Source organism: Polypterus senegalus, chromosome 12 (genome assembly GCF_016835505.1).
Source record: "Polypterus senegalus isolate Bchr_013 chromosome 12, ASM1683550v1, whole genome shotgun sequence".
Taxonomy (NCBI): Eukaryota; Metazoa; Chordata; class Cladistia; order Polypteriformes; family Polypteridae; genus Polypterus; species Polypterus senegalus.
The window spans coordinates 80,504,031-80,521,578 of NC_053165.1; the positions used below are offsets into that span (position 1 = coordinate 80,504,031).

At 42.1% G+C, this 17,548-nt stretch overlaps 1 long non-coding RNA gene across 4 annotated transcripts in view; it reads right to left on the reverse strand.

Moving 5' to 3' along the window:
• Nucleotides 1-9,787: 9,787 nt before the first annotated feature.
• Nucleotides 9,788-17,548, reverse strand: part of LOC120541188 — a 154,473-nt gene continuing 146,712 nt past the window's right edge. For all 4 annotated transcript variants that reach the window (XR_005635962.1, XR_005635963.1, XR_005635960.1 and 1 more), the window contains one exon: nucleotides 9,788-10,137. This is a non-coding gene — a long non-coding RNA (uncharacterized LOC120541188). The remainder of the gene's footprint in view (nucleotides 10,138-17,548) is intronic.

The following is a 17,548-nucleotide window of genomic DNA, read 5'->3' on the forward strand; positions in this document are numbered from 1 at the left end:
GATAGATAGATAGATAGATAGATGTGAAAGGCACTATATAATAATTGATAGACAGATAGATAGATAGATAGATAGATAGATAGATAGATAGATAGATAGATATGAAAGGCACTATATAATAATTGATAGACAGATAGATAGATAGATAGATAGATAGATAGATAGATAGATGTGAAAGGCACTATATAATAATAGATAGATAGATAGATAGATAGATAGATAGATAGATAGATAGATAGATAGAGTAGATCTAACTGTCATAATCTGTGCTGAACGGCACCATATAGAAGGCAGACTGAGGGATGAATACCTACTGTATTCATGTTAATGGCTTGTGATGTCCTCTGTCCCTGCAAAAGATGCTCCATGAAATGAAGATGTGCTCTGATTTGAAGATTAAAACACTAAAGATTGCGCTCAAACAGAGTTTGTTATTTGTTATAATCTGAACGCCCCATGCTTGCGTCGATCTCTGATAGCACAGAGTAGTCGATTAAGCTTTGGCCCAGTTCAATGCTAGCCCAGTTTCATCACTAGCGGCTTAGGGACCAGTAGGTGCAGTAGCCTGGAGTTTGCTATGAAATGCCCTGCTGAATTAAGTTTTAAAAATGTGGGATGATGTGGCACAAAACTGTTCCAAAACATATCAAGTATGTTCAATGTTATTTTATCAAATAGGATCAAAAAATGTCTTTCTTCAAGGCAGCGCTTCAGAGTCCCTCGTCATCATTAAGCAACAAGTCAAATGCCCAACTGCCTAACTTGTCTAATGAGTATGGCAACATCATCTTCTTTGTCTGATTTTGACCTTTGATGGATGTCACAACAAACACAGAGTTATCTGGCAGTGTTCTTGAAAACAAAAGCTTCCAACACTGCCCACCACCACCACCACCATCACTACCCTGCCAAAATCATCAAAAAACATAACTATTAATTAAGAGGAAATGCAGTGACCCCAGTCCTAGGATAGGGTCTCTCCAAGCCAGACCGATGCAAGGAACGAAAGGTTCTGATTAGCAGAAGGAGAAATTGGAAAGAGTACAGAAAAGGCAAGACTCAATGCACAGTTGAAAATCAGACTTGTGAAACTTGTGAAGTTAGCCTGTGCTCAGAAGATAATTATCGAAATCAACGGAGGTAAACATACAAAAGGAAAAAAAACAACGAAAACGCACAAAGCGGCAGGCTGGGATTTACATTTCTATTACATAAAAAAACAAACTAGTAGTAAGGGAATTACTGTTTAAACATCCATCTTCCAACCCGCTGAATCCGAACACAGGGTCATGGGGGTCTGCTGGAGCCAATCCCAGGGCACAAGGCAGGAACCAATCCCGGGCAGGGTGCCAACCCACCGCAGGACACACACAAACGGGCCAATTTAGAATCGCCAATCCACCTCACCTGCATGTCTTTGGACTGTGGGAGGAAACCCACGCAGACACGGGGAGAACATGCAAACTCCACGCAGGGAGGACTCAGGAAGCGAACCCAGATGGGTCTCCTAACTGCGAGGCAGCAGCACTACCACTGCGCCACCGTGCCGCCCACTGTTTAAACATTCAAAATATAAATTGTTATAATTGTTATTACTACTTGTATTTTTTCCTTTAGTAGAAATTTAAGTCCAAACCTGCTGTTTTAAGTGTTTTGATAATGTGGCATAGGAGTGCTGAATACTCTGGTTGACTCCTGGATAATATTCTTCCAGTATGGATACAGAAACAGCATGTTACCACCTTGCCAAAAATGAACAGAAAACTTGTGAACATATTTAAATGTAAAACACAAAACATGCAAATCTGTACGTGCCAAAGAAAATGAAAGCAACTTCCCACCGTGTCCAATTGCCTTAAATGTAATGTGTTTGTGTGTGGACTTGTGTGGGAGCCGAGCCCTTAATGTCCCGGAGTGCCATGAGCTTTAGTCTGATTGACTGATTAATCTTGCATCATGTCTGCTTGTGAATGAACGACTGAATGAGTGCGATCAAATCTATATGAACAGCAGAGCAGCACACGTGTGCACGATTAGCCAGAAGTACATTTCTTATTTCTTAAAAAAAAAAATACAGTGCAGTCTGAAAAGTATTTAAACATACAGGATCCTGGTGCATATGTGTGTGCTAGGAGGTGACGTGTTCTCCTCATGGCAGTCAACTGAACCTGCCACCATGTCATTTTCAGACAGCATTCAGACCCCCTCGCTTTCGACATACTTTATTGTGCTGTAAATTTAATTTTAAGTGGTTAAACTTGCCATGGTTGCCCATTAGATACATTTTTAATTTTTACCCATTAATTTACACTCAGTAACCCCATAAAAACAAAGTGACAACATGGTTTCAGAAAGGTTTTCAAATTTGTTAAAAAATAAAAAGTGAAGCCTCTCCTTCGTTAAAATATTCAGATTCACTACTTTGTAGAAGCACCTTTGGCAGCAATTCCAGCTTCAGGTCTTCTTGGTAGGTCTCGACAAGCTTTTCACACCTTAATCTGAGCAATTTATCACACTGTTCCTGGCAGACCCTCTAAAGCTCCATTAGATTGGACGAGAAGTGTCTGCCCTCTTCATCCTCCCCACACTTGTTCTGGAGAGTTTAAGTGTGGGCTTTGGCCGGGCCACTCAAGGATTCTCAGAGACTTGTTCTGCAGCCATTAAATTCTTATCTTGGCCACATCCTTAGGGTTATTGTTGTGCTCAAAGGTGAACTGCCATCTCAACTAAGGTGGCATGCACACCTAAGCAGGTTTCCTTCAAGGACCTCTTTGTATTGACCTGCATTCATCCTCCCCTCAATTCTGACCATTCTCTGTACCTCTGCACCCCCATAATATGCTGCTGCCACCACCATGCTTCACCATAGGGATGGTATTAGGCAGGTGATGAGCAGACATAGTGCTTGGAATTCTGTCCAAAGAGTTTCATTTTGGTCTCTCTTGTAAATGCCATTTACATTTGCCAGGCCATTTGCCATGGTGGGTTGTCATATGCCTTTAATCGAGAGTGGCATCCATCGAGCCTCTCTGACATGCACTCCTGATTGATGGTGTGCTCCTAAGGTGGTTGTCCTTCCTGCACATGAACACAATTTGGAGTGAAACAGAAACAGGTCTGAATACTCCATGAATGAGCGATTTAGTTAGAAACCTTCCTGAAAACGTGTTTTCATTTTGTCACTATGGGTTCTTGAGTGCATACTGATGGACAGAAATATCAAATTTGCCCTTTTAAAATTAAATCTACAAATCTAACTTTGGCATTTTCTGTGCAGAGCTTGCATGTTCTCACCGTGGCTCACAAAGATGAAATGTGTAGAAAGTGAAAGGGTCTCAGTACTTTCTGTGTTTCTAACTCTTTTTCCGTAATAAAGACAACCTCAAGGGAGTCTGATACTAAAGCGGCTGTGTTCAGGTTTTCTCCTCGCTCATGCCTGAGCTGGTTTTGCTTTGTGACAAGTGGGTAAAGAAAAAGTACAATTAGCACAGTCATTGCATGGCCGATCCTATCCACCCACTACGTAGATTTCAGGACCAGTCAGAAATTGATTCAGTTAATTAACAAAATAGCATTTGGTTTTAATGCCTTTTGCTGATTATCAATAAGTAAATCAGATAAAGCAAGTGTGAAATCTGTAAGAGAAGGAACGGAAGAGGAATCCCGAAAAAAGGCAAAAACTCTGAAGTACCAGAGGCTGCCTGATCAATTCTCTAGCGGCTTCATTGGTCCAAGCAGCTTGACAAATCTTCACTGAAAAAAGAAGACATGAAGCTTAAAAATCAATCAATCAATCAATCAATCTAATTAATTATTATTTCCAGGTAAATTATACGTAGAAACTAATTCCCTAAAAAGGCTGAAGACATAGTTAAACGTGAAGCCAAGGTCGTGCCGTCTCTCTAACCTTTAGCTACCGCCATGTCACTGAACCAGTCAGACGCAGTGATCTGTGTGTTCTGAGGCTTCGCGCTTGTCTCTAAAGGTGTACCGGGACAACATGGACTCAGTGTCACTTCTGCAGTTTGATTGCCTGGAAGGGCATTTTTGCCAAGGGAAGCACCCGCTAGTCGAAGTGTAGTGTAAGGGGTTAAAAGTGAGACTGCTGAACGATGATGGATGAAGTGGCAGAATTACAAACAAATTGGTCAAATTTCGTCCTGTAACCAGTGAGACTAGTGAATGTCAGAGCCAAGACTCTTTAATGGCAATGAGCTCCCTTTGTTAAGAAGCATAAAGCCTCATAAAAGAAATGCCAAGAAGCCGTGGGATTTTAAGAATCACATTGTTAAGGCACCACAATTGAGAAATCAGCCGCTTTGTCCAAGTGTGTTTTGTCTTTGTGTTTCAGTAGCATTATTATTTTGTGTTTTAAACAATAAATATGACATTATTGTTGTGGTCTTACAGTTCCAGTGCCCTTGGCTCTTTCTGTGGACAGCTTGCATGTTCTCCCCATGATTCACAAAGATGTCCAGGTTGTGTTATTTGGTGACACTTTGGTGTGCCATGATAGACGGACATTGCAGAGCTGCTCTGATACTTGAGGACGCGTTCTCTGTTTGTTTGTCTATGTCCTCAGATTGAGCTGGCATGGAAAATGGAGGGTCACTGAAGTAGCAATTTGCATCTGGGGCTAATAATGAACATTGATAAATGTTAATAAAACAACATCTCCACTCGTAATATTGCTTTTGTGTTTCAGCTAACAAACACTGCATGTAGTAAAAGGAAAATGAAAACTCTTTCAAGGAAAGAGAGACAAAAAACAGTCAATGAATTGGTAGGGGTGAAATTACCAGAAAAGACTAGAAGAACCAAAATCCACAAACCATAAAACATCCATCCATCCATAATCCAACCCGCTATTTCCTAACCACAGGGTCACGGGGGCCAACACAGGGCGCAGGGCAGGAAACAAACCCCGGGCAGGGCGCACCATAAAACATTATCCATAAATATCAAATTCAAAAGAAACAGACCTTCATTTTATAGCCCTTTCCTAACTCCTAATGCAAGAAATACTCATGGAAGAAAATAAAGTTGCATTTTAAATCCAACATGCAGACGAGTGTATTGGCATTTCATCATCTTAACTAAGGACAATGCCCTCAAAGCCCATCTGAATTAGGGTTACGTGGTATCCTGGTACAGGTCAAAAGGATCAAAAAACACAATTTTCAAAATGGTACGGTAGCAGCATTTTGTTAATTTTGGTCATGGAATTAAATGGTGGGTTTCAAGTACTGCTCTTCAAACGTATTGAGATAAACTTGCCAAACATGGGTGCAATGACTGGGTGCCAAGCTGGCACTTCTCCCTTTAATTGGCAGTTTCGAAATGGAAAAGTCAAACACAAGATAGAAATTAGCCAGTGACATGGTGTCAACGTGCCTTTAAACATCAAACCAAAAGCAACAGCTGACAGCTCAGTTCCTCTTGATTACCAGGGTCAAAGATGACTTCCTGGCTTCATTATACCACCTTTATGGACCCAGGCCCTAGAAGGGTCTTGGGGGCAGAGCTGCGAATAAAGAAGGAGATACCATTAGCGATCACACCCCCTCTCGCCCCGCAGTGGCATTGGTGAGCTTACCAGGGCTGTCCAGATGAGCCCAATGCCCATGTGTGTGACATCATATATTTATATAAAAACGCTGGAGACGCCCAGTGGGGAGTCCCTGCCACATCACTTTATGATTTGCATAGTGTGCCGATTGTGTTTGTGTGCTGGGGGGAACAAAGCAGCTGTGAAACTGGGAAAGGGGGTAGTTATCCATCATTTTCTTCTGTACCATTTTGGCATCGGTACTGAAGTCTAAAAACTGGTATCAATACCGAAGTCAACATTTTCATATAAATCAAACACTAATCTGAACACAATTAGCAAAGGACCTCAAAACTACAAACATGGCCGCACAAAATGGTGGCATCCACTACAGTGATGTAATTGTCATAACAATAAAATTATTAAAAATACCACAACAACAGGCTTAACAACTCACATAATGAAGAAATCAAAATATTACAAAAAACTGTGAAATTCCAAACAATCGCATGTATGATAAGTGAAGATGCCAGGCCTCCATTTCTTAGCACACCAAATGTTGTGAAGTGATTTGACTGAACCTGTAGCATCTCTCTGCCCGGGATTTGTTCCTGCCTGGCGCCCTGTGCTGGCTGGGATTGGCTCCAGCAGACCCCCGTGACCCTGTGTTAGGATACAGCCGGTTGGATAATGGATGGCTGGATGGATGTAGCATCTCTGCTCCTACAACCGCAACACTATAAATGTTGATACCGCTATTTGTAAATAGAGACGTTAGCAGAATTATGCTGATTCATAAGACCCCTAAATGATTTTTTTCCGTTATTAATATACAGCAGCCACTTTCCAGCTGACATGAAAAGAAATGCAAGTCGGCCAGACGCAGATGTTGGTCTATAAAATTAGAAATGATGGAGTTCTGCTTCACGTGTGCTCCCCTTATGCTACTTCCATCAGCACCTGGATGTTTCATTTGTTCTCCCCGACGTACAGTGTTAGGATATGCTTATAATTTCAATTTTTGTTTTGGTACACTTTTTTCAGGGTCATATTATATTTTTTTTCTTAAAGATTTTCTTATTTAAAGTTTATTCCAAATAGTTGAACTCCCTTGCGATTACAATATCTTTTTTTTTTCTTCATTCTTCTCCAGTTTGTTCTGTTGTGCTATGCAGCCATAATTAGTAAAGGCAGTGGTTCTCTTTATAAAGGACCAGAAGAAGAGATACGACTCAACAGGCAAGCAAAGCAGGAAATCAAATGAGCGCCGTCATCAAATTAGAAAACAAAAGCCCTAAATCGTACAGCACAGCAGAACAAGCTGGAGAAGAATGAAGAAAAAATGAAAGGTAACGCAACTGCTGATCTGAGAGCCAACACACCAACACTGTCAAGTCGTGCAGGGCAGCTCACCCACTTTTAAGCTGGCAGACATACAGCCAGGAATCTCCTGTTGTCTCCATACAAAACTACACAACACCTTCCCTAATAACCTAGAAATACAGGATGTATTGTAAAAATGTATGAAATATACTCACTGAAAAGTCATGGAATTACAAACATATGGCATAGCAGGCGGCTACATTCAGAGACTCTGTTCACTGTTCTGAGAGTTGGGCCATTTTTAATTTTGTTAAAGACAGAGCTATCACACTTTTGTTTACTAAATATTTTTATAACAATGAGTCATAATTAAAAATACTGCTGACAATAGCAAGTAGTTTCATGTGTTAGTTGAGTATTTAAAACATTTTTAATAGCATCTTACATGCCATGTAACTGAAAACAGAGCCTAAGCCTGCTTGTGGTGTCTCCACAGCAGATTCCCACTCAAATGATAGGAAGGGTGCGTTGATTGCTGTGCTACCGTTAGGTGTTGGTCGTGGACAGTTTATCACTAGTTGTAGTTTATATTTCCTAAACATAAAAGGTTTGAAACAAGACGCCAATGGAGAGTTGTGATCTGTGGTGAAGTCCGCCCATGCACAGCAGCCGCTGATGTGACACGGGTTCTTGGGTATGTGTGCGAATCAGCTGGCACTTGGGATTTGTGGCCATCAGGAGAGGCCAAGTCATTGAAGTAAATTTAAGAGTGTGCAGTAGATGTATCAATAATTGAAACCACAAAGAACGTTTCTGCTTTCTTTGCCTCGGTCTCCTTCTTTATCTCATGTCCATTCCCATATCAGTTCTGTCTTCATCTCTGGATATGACTCACACTAAGCAAACTGTGTCACTTCCACTCATGACGTCCTGTCCCGAGGTTTGTTCGTCTGGGCTGCTGGGGAGCTCAGATCAGGATTTGAGTAAATGAAGGGAGGTGAAGGGTCCCTGACTTAACTGGTAACCGATAAACCCAAAGCACCCAGATTGTAGATTTGTGTGGCGTGGTGATCAGCTCCTGTAATTGTTAGAATAAAACATTGGAGATTAGTTAGTGGTGTGCAGATGGCATGTTAAAAGGGTTAAACATTGCAAAGATGCTTCTCTATAAACCGTAAAATGTTTTAGTGAGAGAAGCCAAGATAAGTGTAAAGCAGTAATGAGAAAAAAAAGCTGTATGTGATAATCCATTGCTTCAATCTCTCCTAACAAAAAGAAAAGTGTACCGAGTCGCTAGTGGGTTGATGCTTTTTGTTTTGTAAAAATAACACCCATGCAGCTTTAGGGGGTGGCAATATCTGCTTTGATAGCAGGAGGGAAAGGAAAAGAAGAATGTAAAAATAACATGCAATCCCTGCCAAGAATAAAATGTGCACTTTGATTGGGAAAAATAAATGTATTCGGAGTATCATCATGTTTTTAATAATCGGTCATCCAAGCGTGCACCGCTTTATTTACAGTGATTATAGAATTTCATGAAAGGAAAAAACATGAAGCTGAGGCGTACTTGAACATTTTGAAACATGTGAATAATCTTGACGGGAATGGCCCGTTCAGCCCTACATGCGTGTTAAGCCTACTTACCTGATTTTTCCAAAGTAACGAGTTTTGAAGACCCCCAAAGTCCTACTGTTTACCTCCCTACTTGATCACTTACAGTATCTCATGTGATTCCATTTCCAGCTCTTCTACCACAATCGACAAAGGAGGATTCAAAAATGACGACCGCTAGAACCAGGCGATGTAAGAGAGAAACATAATCTGGGACAGGCGAAGGCCAAAAACCAAAAACACTGTTAAACCAAACCAGCAAAGCCCAATGAGCAAACCATAAATCAAAGTAGATCATTTATCAAAGTCCTGACTGACGGAAAATGGTTCATAGAAGCTAAATGCAGGCAAGAATACTTCCACAATATTTAGAAACTTGAACGATGAGAGCTGCACATCGCAATCATAAATAGCATCTGAGTAGCAACCTACTGAAGTCACATGGTAGCAATGGAAAGCCAAACAATAATGTGCCCGCAAAATGGTGACATCAACGATTGACAACTACAAACAAAATGGTGGTGTGTAACAATAAACTACAGTATATTAATGCAGTCGAATTAGACATAAAAATAAAGGACAAGTGTAGAATATAATAAGGGCGCACAAAAAGCCTTAAAATCTCAACAGCATCCTTCAATCGGTAAAGCAGAGGACCCCAGTAGTCAACTTGTTGGGCTCAAGCAAATAACTGGATTGTGCAAAACGGGCTTCTCTCTGGGTAGTTTGTATTTTCCTGGTAGCACAAGTTTCCCTCTTCTCTTGCTTGCTGGATTTGACGTCCCCCTTGCTAGTGACTTCCTCGCCCTGCAATTGGCCGATCTGCAGTAACTCTTCTCCCTTGAAGGTGCAGATTTTACTTTCAGTTTGGGGCAAGTCAGCACAGTCCGAGAAATAGGTAGATGAAAAATTAGGGGAGACAACAACTAAAGAAGACAACACTTATGTGGCACTCACTACAAAGATGCATATGTATATAAATAAAGAAATGCTTCGTGATAGACTCGATGTTGGCTATTGGTGTCCCTGCACCACAGAGGCGGTGAAATAACAATCAACTGGGGTTTGCGCTTATTTGCTTCTGCTTCAAATCTCAATCAGGTCATTATTAAAAAGAAGACGTTAATGTGGACAGATCAGCTTCCCTTAGCAATTGAATAAGGCCAGTGGGGACAATTTCTTCGGCCAGATCTGTTCATCTGAGCTCTTCTACTGGAACAGGCGTCCCTCTGGAGGTTATTTTACTTGAGACTGCGCTGAGAGGACAAACTGTACCCTTTCTCAAGACAGCTGTTTTTACAGGGGAAATAAAAGCCAGCGATAACCCCAGTTATTACCAGTTTTCACTTTTATTGATTTTTGTTTCGGTGTTTGCAATAACAGACCTTTTAGAATTGTGTAATTATAGTTTTGGTGTGCATCTATTTCTCATGTTATCTTTTGTGGATATTATGAGTATATCTCTATATGCATAAAGTGATAAGAAATCCATCTGACTGACGTCTGCATCCATGCCCGGGCGTAATATTGTCCAGCATCCACAAGAGGGTGGGAATACCCCGACTGACAAGAAGCAAGTGGCCAGCGTAAGATTGTAAGCCATGCGGGGTTCATACAGTGTCACGTCATCCAGCATCCACAACAGGCTGGAATTTCTGAGAAAGAAACATAACAAGAAGCACAAAGAAAGAGGGATGTAAAGACTAGAATGTCAGATGAAAAAAGGCAGCAAGGCAAACAATCGAAACAGATGGACTTACCATTGTATCATTAAGACCATTTTATAAAATGGCCGTTTCGCTATCCTAGTTTTGAATGTTCTGATAATACAATCTGTTTATCGATATTTTATTGGTGTGACTGACTCATTAAACGGGTTGGTTGAAGTATTTCCTCAGAGTGCTGCTTTCATCTTGGCCCTGAAATAACAGTTCATCTGTTTAAAGTGTAGCAGCCTCGCTGTCACACAAATCCGTTACGGCCTAATCGCCCATTAAACTTGACGGTTTGTTACACAGTGACTAGAAATTTCCCATAACTTGTACAAGAAAGTGGCCTGAGCATTTTGTTACCAGGCTACACTGCTAGAGGAAGACTATAATTATGTAAGTAGCAGTCCCTTAGCAGTGATATAAGGGTGGACCTGCCCCTTGTGGTTCCACCCACAAAATACACGGAACATAGAAGAACAATATCACACACAAAAAATAAATAATAAATCAATGGAATAAAATATAACAATAACAATAATGGAGATAACACAGAGCAGGAGGGAGAAGGACTATGTTACCTGTGCAATACCCCATTTCAAGGCTCCAGCATAATGGCTGATGAGCAGACATCATGAGCATGAGATCATCCAAGATGAGGAAGCAGATTACGACAGCAGCTCCAAAAGAAACACTATGACCAGTCAGCCCAACCACTCACAAAGCGAAAAGAGAAACTCTCAGAACTCAAGAGGCACACCCACTGAAGTGAAGTGAAGTCAGATGGGAGTGATGGAGAGAGTAACCCATAGCTGCTTGTTTGACACGGTAAATGAAACCAGCTGTGAAGGACCAGACCACACAAAATGCAACACAACCATATCCTGCAACTTCCTACCCAAAATGGAGGTGCCAAGTGGTTCAGTGACAATATACGTTCAGAGGACACAGGGAGGCCAGGGCTTGTTCAGTCTTGTTGTAATAAATCTGTAGCTGACATGAGCGGGGATGTCCTATACAACATAATGTGCTCAGATCTCCTTGACCCAGGTCAGGGTAGGGGTTGTGCCTATCTCAGAAGTGTTTGATACAAGGCAGCGACCACCAAGGTGTCAGTCCACTACAAAACAATGCCATGCACATACTTACAGAGTGCCAATTCAACATTTACATCACTGGAGGATCCAGAGAAAAGTCCTTGCAGAAATAAGAAGAACATACAAATTTCACGTAGGCAACACACCAAAATTATGCCCAGGATGTTAGAGTCATGATGTATGCAGCACAGCACACTGTGCCAGTTGTTATTTTTTTTAAGCACATTAAGTTTCATTCAATGTATGAAGTGTCCTAAATAAATAAATATTTACATCAGAAATATCTCCATTGGCACAAAGTGCACATACTTGTGTCCAAATTTGCAACATTCCACTCACTCCCTGCTTCAACAGTCAGGCCTGTAGGAAGTTCGTTTTATTATTTTCGGACAAACTGATTACCCTTCAATGGTGATTTGCACTAACCTTTCAATCAGTTTGTATCTTCTGTGTATTTTTCCATTAACTGTGTGCTTTACTACCAATCACATGATTTCCTTTCCCTTTACGGAGGTCTGTCTACCTCCTTCACAACGGCAGCTTCTTGGCTTGTGGACCATAAAGTGGTTAGGCCAGCTAGCCTCATTTTACCGCCCCATGATACGTCACAAATAACGGACTGATTAGCTCTAAGTAAGTAAAGGGAGAAAGGCGGCTAGAGAGAGCTCAGGGTCAGCATGAGCCGAATGGCACCAAGGACCTGCCCTCCATAGGGAAGCCCTCAAATTCAGGTCTAAATGACTAAAAGGACATTGGTTCATGCTTTTAAGATGTTCCAGAAGCAGGTTTAAAAATGAATGGGAGGAAGACATCAGCTAATGCAGTGGTCCTCGTGTCCAGTCGTGGTGGACAATGGTGACTAGAGGTTTTTAACCCCACCAGACTTTTTGCTGTAACTAAGAGAACTTTTATTTCCTAGTTCCTCTGTTTTGATTTCAATCCAAAAATTGCAAGACTGGTTTACTGACTTTTTATGTGTAATTACAGCAAGCATTTACAGTATCTGTGATACGTTGGGCTAAATTCATGTTTTCATCTTGGTTTTAAGATTTTCAGCACCATTTTCACTTTTCCAGATGCTCTGGTTATTGAAGCCATCTTTAATTAATGAGCACCTCGTCGATATGACTCAAAAGTAGCCACGGCCTTTCACCATTCACTGGCGTTTGTTCCCTCATCTGCTCTGCTCATTAATTATCATTAGGATACAATTAAGGGAGAAAACACCACAGAAAAATGGGGAATTAATAAGAAAAGGATGAAGGAGATAGCATTTAAAATGATGACAAATATACAACTGGAATTCAACATTTCTTATTAATCTCACACTACTACACTATTCCAAATACTAAATGATAAAAGAAAAGAAAAAGTCCACTTGATTAAACAATCAGATCAATCCAGATTAATACACACTCCGCAATGTCAGAAACGCATTGGAACAAAAATCCACAACCACAGAGAAAACTCAGGGCTGAACTTGAGGACTACTGATCTCATCCTCATCTGCTTTAACACTCAGGCTAAGAAACGCAGAACGAGCAGCCACTTGCCATCAAGCTGACCAGAATGGCGCTATATCAAACCAAACAGGGTAAGTTAACACCATGAGATTGTCTGGTTTGTTTACACCTGTGCACTCAAAGCTCTTTTCAGTACTTCTTTTATTTCATGGTTTAAAATTTGCCTATCTGCACTCAAAATGTCATCTGTTTGAAATAAGAGAAGGTATTATATCATTCTAGATAAATGAGATAAGGAATAACAAAGAGGGCCTTGTTTAAACTTCCAAAGAGTTTCAGAATTTTTATGTAAAGTTTCGTCTGGACAAAAGAGCAGTCATAATGTGCACCTTGGAATAACTGTGGTGACTTGGCAGCTGGCACCACGGCTAAGAGATGGTACCTCGTTGTCTAGTACTTGTGGGCAGTAAGCGGCATATGGGAGTAAATAAGAACACCAAAAGCACTTAAAAAGAAAAAAAAAACACACACACAAGCTCTTCAGAGACTTGCAATTGTCTTTTTTCTACCTTTTTTCTCTTCTTGTCGGCACCAAATTAGGCACACTTGAGTGGCGCACTGCCTGTGACAGATGTCGCAGCTTTTCATTCTCCAGTTGATGAACCACTCTGTGATCATTAAAGATGCACTGAGTCCATGGCGAAAAATAAAATTACTTTGGAGGGGAGTGGGATGGGATGGGGTGACAGAGCAGGGGTCTTAAACTATTGTTACTGCAGGGTCTTCTGTCTGTCTGTCTATTATTATATAGTGCCTTTCATACACTATATGGCCATAGCTATGTGAACAACCCTCCACATTACTGAGGTCAGATGTTTCTGCTACGCCAATTGCGCTTTTTTCCCCCCAAGCCACGAACCTTAATACTTAATACCTGACAATCCCTATCAAGCTATAGTGGTCACTAGATTACTATTGTTAAGAACTGTTAGTATTCAGTACTCGAGCTATAATCCTTCATTCTTTTGAACGCTTTGTCACAGGAGGCTGGGGGTCAGACCCAGCTGGGACGCCTGGAAGGAACAGGAGGTGGTCTATACGTCCCCCGGGCCACGAGGGGGAAACCGCCCTGGATGTTGAGGGGACCACGGAGAAGGAGCAAGGAGGCTCAAACCCACTGGGGCCCATGGCCACCGGCAGGGTCGTTCTGAGCGTTGTGGAGCCCTGGAGTTTGACACTTCTGCCACACCTGGCAAGGTCAGTTGTCTCTTGTTGTCCCGCGTACCAAGTGTCAAACTAAGGGGACAGATTGAGCGTTTGCAGCTGCTACTCCTCGCCTGTGGAACTCTTTACCTCGTCACTACAACTGAACTGTTCAAAACGAGATTAAAGACTCATTTCTATTCACTTGCATTCTGTGACCTTCAGTAATACTAATGGTTTCCTCATTGTGATTATGTAACATTACTTCTTTTATTCTTATATTTTATTTATGTTCATTTATTTTATTTCTATTAATATTATTCATGTTAATTGTACGTGTTTCTTTAATTCTATTATTGTAAAGCACTTTGGCCACAGCATTCCTATTCCTATTGTTTTAAATGTGCTATATAAATAAAGTTGACATTGACGCCTGGAGTGCTTCCGGGTGCAAAGGCAGCTGCCGGAAGAGAGTCATCAGGCACCTGGAGCTCATCCGGCTGGAAATAAAAGGGGCCGCCTCACTCCAATCAAGGAGCTCGGTTTGGGTGCAGGAGCAGGACGAAGCTCCTGTGAGGAGAGGAAAGGCGGCCCATGGACATTTGAGAGGAAGGCCCGTGTTAGGGGTGTTTGGTGCGGGAGCACTGTGTGTTGTGTGGGACTGAGCGTAATTAAACGTGTGTTTTATAAACTGCCAGTGTTTGTCTGATGGTGCTCAGACCCGTGCTCACAGCTTCTTATGATGGTTTTGGGATGAGTATACCAAACTATTTAATGTGTCAGTATGAGTAAGCACTAAGCCAGATTCCTTACATGTGTAAACTAACATGGCTGCTGAAGTCACTCCACTCACTCAGTCCAGGTCAGTTTAGTTACCAGTTCATCAACAAGCAGGACTTTGGAAAGTATAAGAAAACCAAAGTGTCTGAAGAAAATCCACGTGAACCAGAAAAATCAAGCAGCACTTATTTGATATAACATTTTCATAAGGCTGCCATCTGAGCAGACTTTACAAAGACAGCAGCACTTGTGCAATTCTGCTGAAATTAAGCTATAGTTTTGTTTTTTTTGTTTTTTTTTTTGTTACTGCACAAAATCCAAAGCCATCATCAATGCAGGGCAGTCATGTCATGTCCAGACACTTTCAAGTGACACACAGGGGCTCCCCCTGCACACCTCCTGTTGTACGTCTTGTTCTGGACCTTCTCTACTGTAGGCTCACGCCTCATGACAGGTCAGCATAACTTCATAACTTCATAACTATGCATTTCTGTACCTTGTAGATTACAGCATAAACCAATCCATAAAATGTAGGAAATGTTGAGTGCGCAGTAAAGGGCACCAGCCAGTGCCTATAAAATGTCATCACATTCTTGGACTATTTTGTATTTTATTGTTATACAACATTGAATAACAGTGAATTTAAAATGGCTTCTTTGACACTAATACACATAAAAACACTCTTTAACATCACAGTAAAAACAGTTCTTGGCTACGTAGTCTAAATTAACTACAAACATTATACACAAAACAATCACCCCCTTTAATCTGGCACCCCTAAATCCTCACTGGGGCAGCCAGTTGGTTTCAGATGTCCCATTTTTATTTCAATGAAGGTCACCTGTATGGCGGTTCAAAAGAAAACAAAAGAATATACCAAGCAACTCCATGAAAAGCTCAAATCGGGAGAGGAAAACAAGATAATCTCCAAGTCACAGAAAATCCAGTTAAATCAGTCAAGAGAAAATGGAATGTATGGCACAGCTGTAACTCTGCTAGAGCAAACTGTGAAGAAGATGAATGAGGGAGGCCACCAAGACACATCTGCTGACAACAACTGTGTCCTGGTGCTTCACCAGTCAGGGATTTATGGGAGAGAAGCAAAAGAAAAAAAAAACACACACCGGACATCCAGCAGAAGGCGCGTGGGAGACTCTGAAGTCAGTTGGATGAAGGGTCTGTGGTCTGATGAGACCTGAAGAGAGCTTTTTGGCAATCACTCTGAACGGTATAACAATATGTTACACTGCACATTATTAAAAAACAACCTCCCCACCATGAAGCACAGTGGTGGCAGCATCACGTTGTGGGGAGGCTTCTCTGCGGTAGACCCCAGAAAACTTGTGAAAATCAAATGAATGCAGCAAAACACCAAGAAATCCAAGAGGAAAATTTGATGGGTCTGCAAGAAGCCTACACCTCAGCAGAAGACAGCAAGCCTAAGAATAAAGCCAAAGCTACACAACGATAGTGATGTTCAGGAGTAGCCAAGTCAGAGTCCAGACTTTAATTGTACTGAGAATTTGTGGCAAAGGCTGTTCACTCAGGACCACCATGACACTTGACAGAGATTGACAGGTTGAGAACAAAGGAAAATGGGGACAAATGGCAGAGCTGATACAGAGAGGCCTAAGCTCACAGACGTCACAGGCTGTCATACCTGTCATCTACTAAACACTGACGTGGATTTCTGTTCTGTGTATGTAATTCATTTAGACCATTTTGCAGAGGATCTGTTTTCAGTTTGATATTACATTTTTTGTCACAAAAGAAAAATTAAACACACTATGAATCAATGTTGTATAACAATAAAATATCAAAACTTTCAGCGGGGTGAATACTTCCTTTGTCTCCTGCAGGACCCGATTAATTTGAACAAGGGACTGCAGGGGCAGGAGTAGAGCCTCCATCTCCTGTGCAGCCTGAAAAAAGTTACTTTCTTCGGCCGGTGGTGGACTTGGACTTACCTCGTCCTCTCCCACTGAACGCAAGCCATCGAGGTCCTGCACAACACTCGCAGGCCTCTTCGGGGGTCCCTCTGGATCAGGGTGGAGGTTCATCGTTCCCGTCTCGATGCCCTCATCGTCAGGAGACCGACACACCCCCTCCACCCCCTTACCTGCTTCAGGGAGGAACTCCTGCTCCTCTAGCGGGAACACCGTGTCAGGGAGCTCGTCTGGGCTCTCCTTCTCCAGCCGATGGACCGGGATGAAGGGAAGACACAGCTCAGCCTCACTCTCTCCCGAGCCCGCTCTGCCATCATGCCATGGACACACATCCTCAGGTCACCATCGAGTGCTTCGCCCCTTGGCATCTAGCAGGTAGGCTGACGCAAATGCAGGAAAACCTTCTCGCAGCCCATCACCCCTGGGCCTGTCACCTACCTCTGGCTGCAACCCGTCGTGGTGGTTAGCGTGGCGGTGTCTGACTTCTGTGTCCGCCCAGCTTTTTTCTTCCCCATCTAGCACGATGTCCGTAAGTCTCGGGGCGCACCTCCTGCACGGCTGTGCTGTACACGTGCATCGCGCTGCTGTGCCAGGTCCCTACACAAACTTTTACGCTGGTCCTGGCAAAAAAATGGACAGACCGGAATCCTGCCAACTACGCCAGTGTAAGAAAGGCACTAAATATCGCCTAACTCGACACAGATTCACACGGGAGGCACGGGTAAAATAAAACAAATATTTATTTTTCTTCAGCTGGAAGGCACGTCTTCCCTGTAATCCCTCCAGTCACAACACAGTCCCAAGAACAGTACCACAATCACCAAGCACTTTCTTCTCTCACCACCCCTCCTCCTCCTCAGCAAGCTTT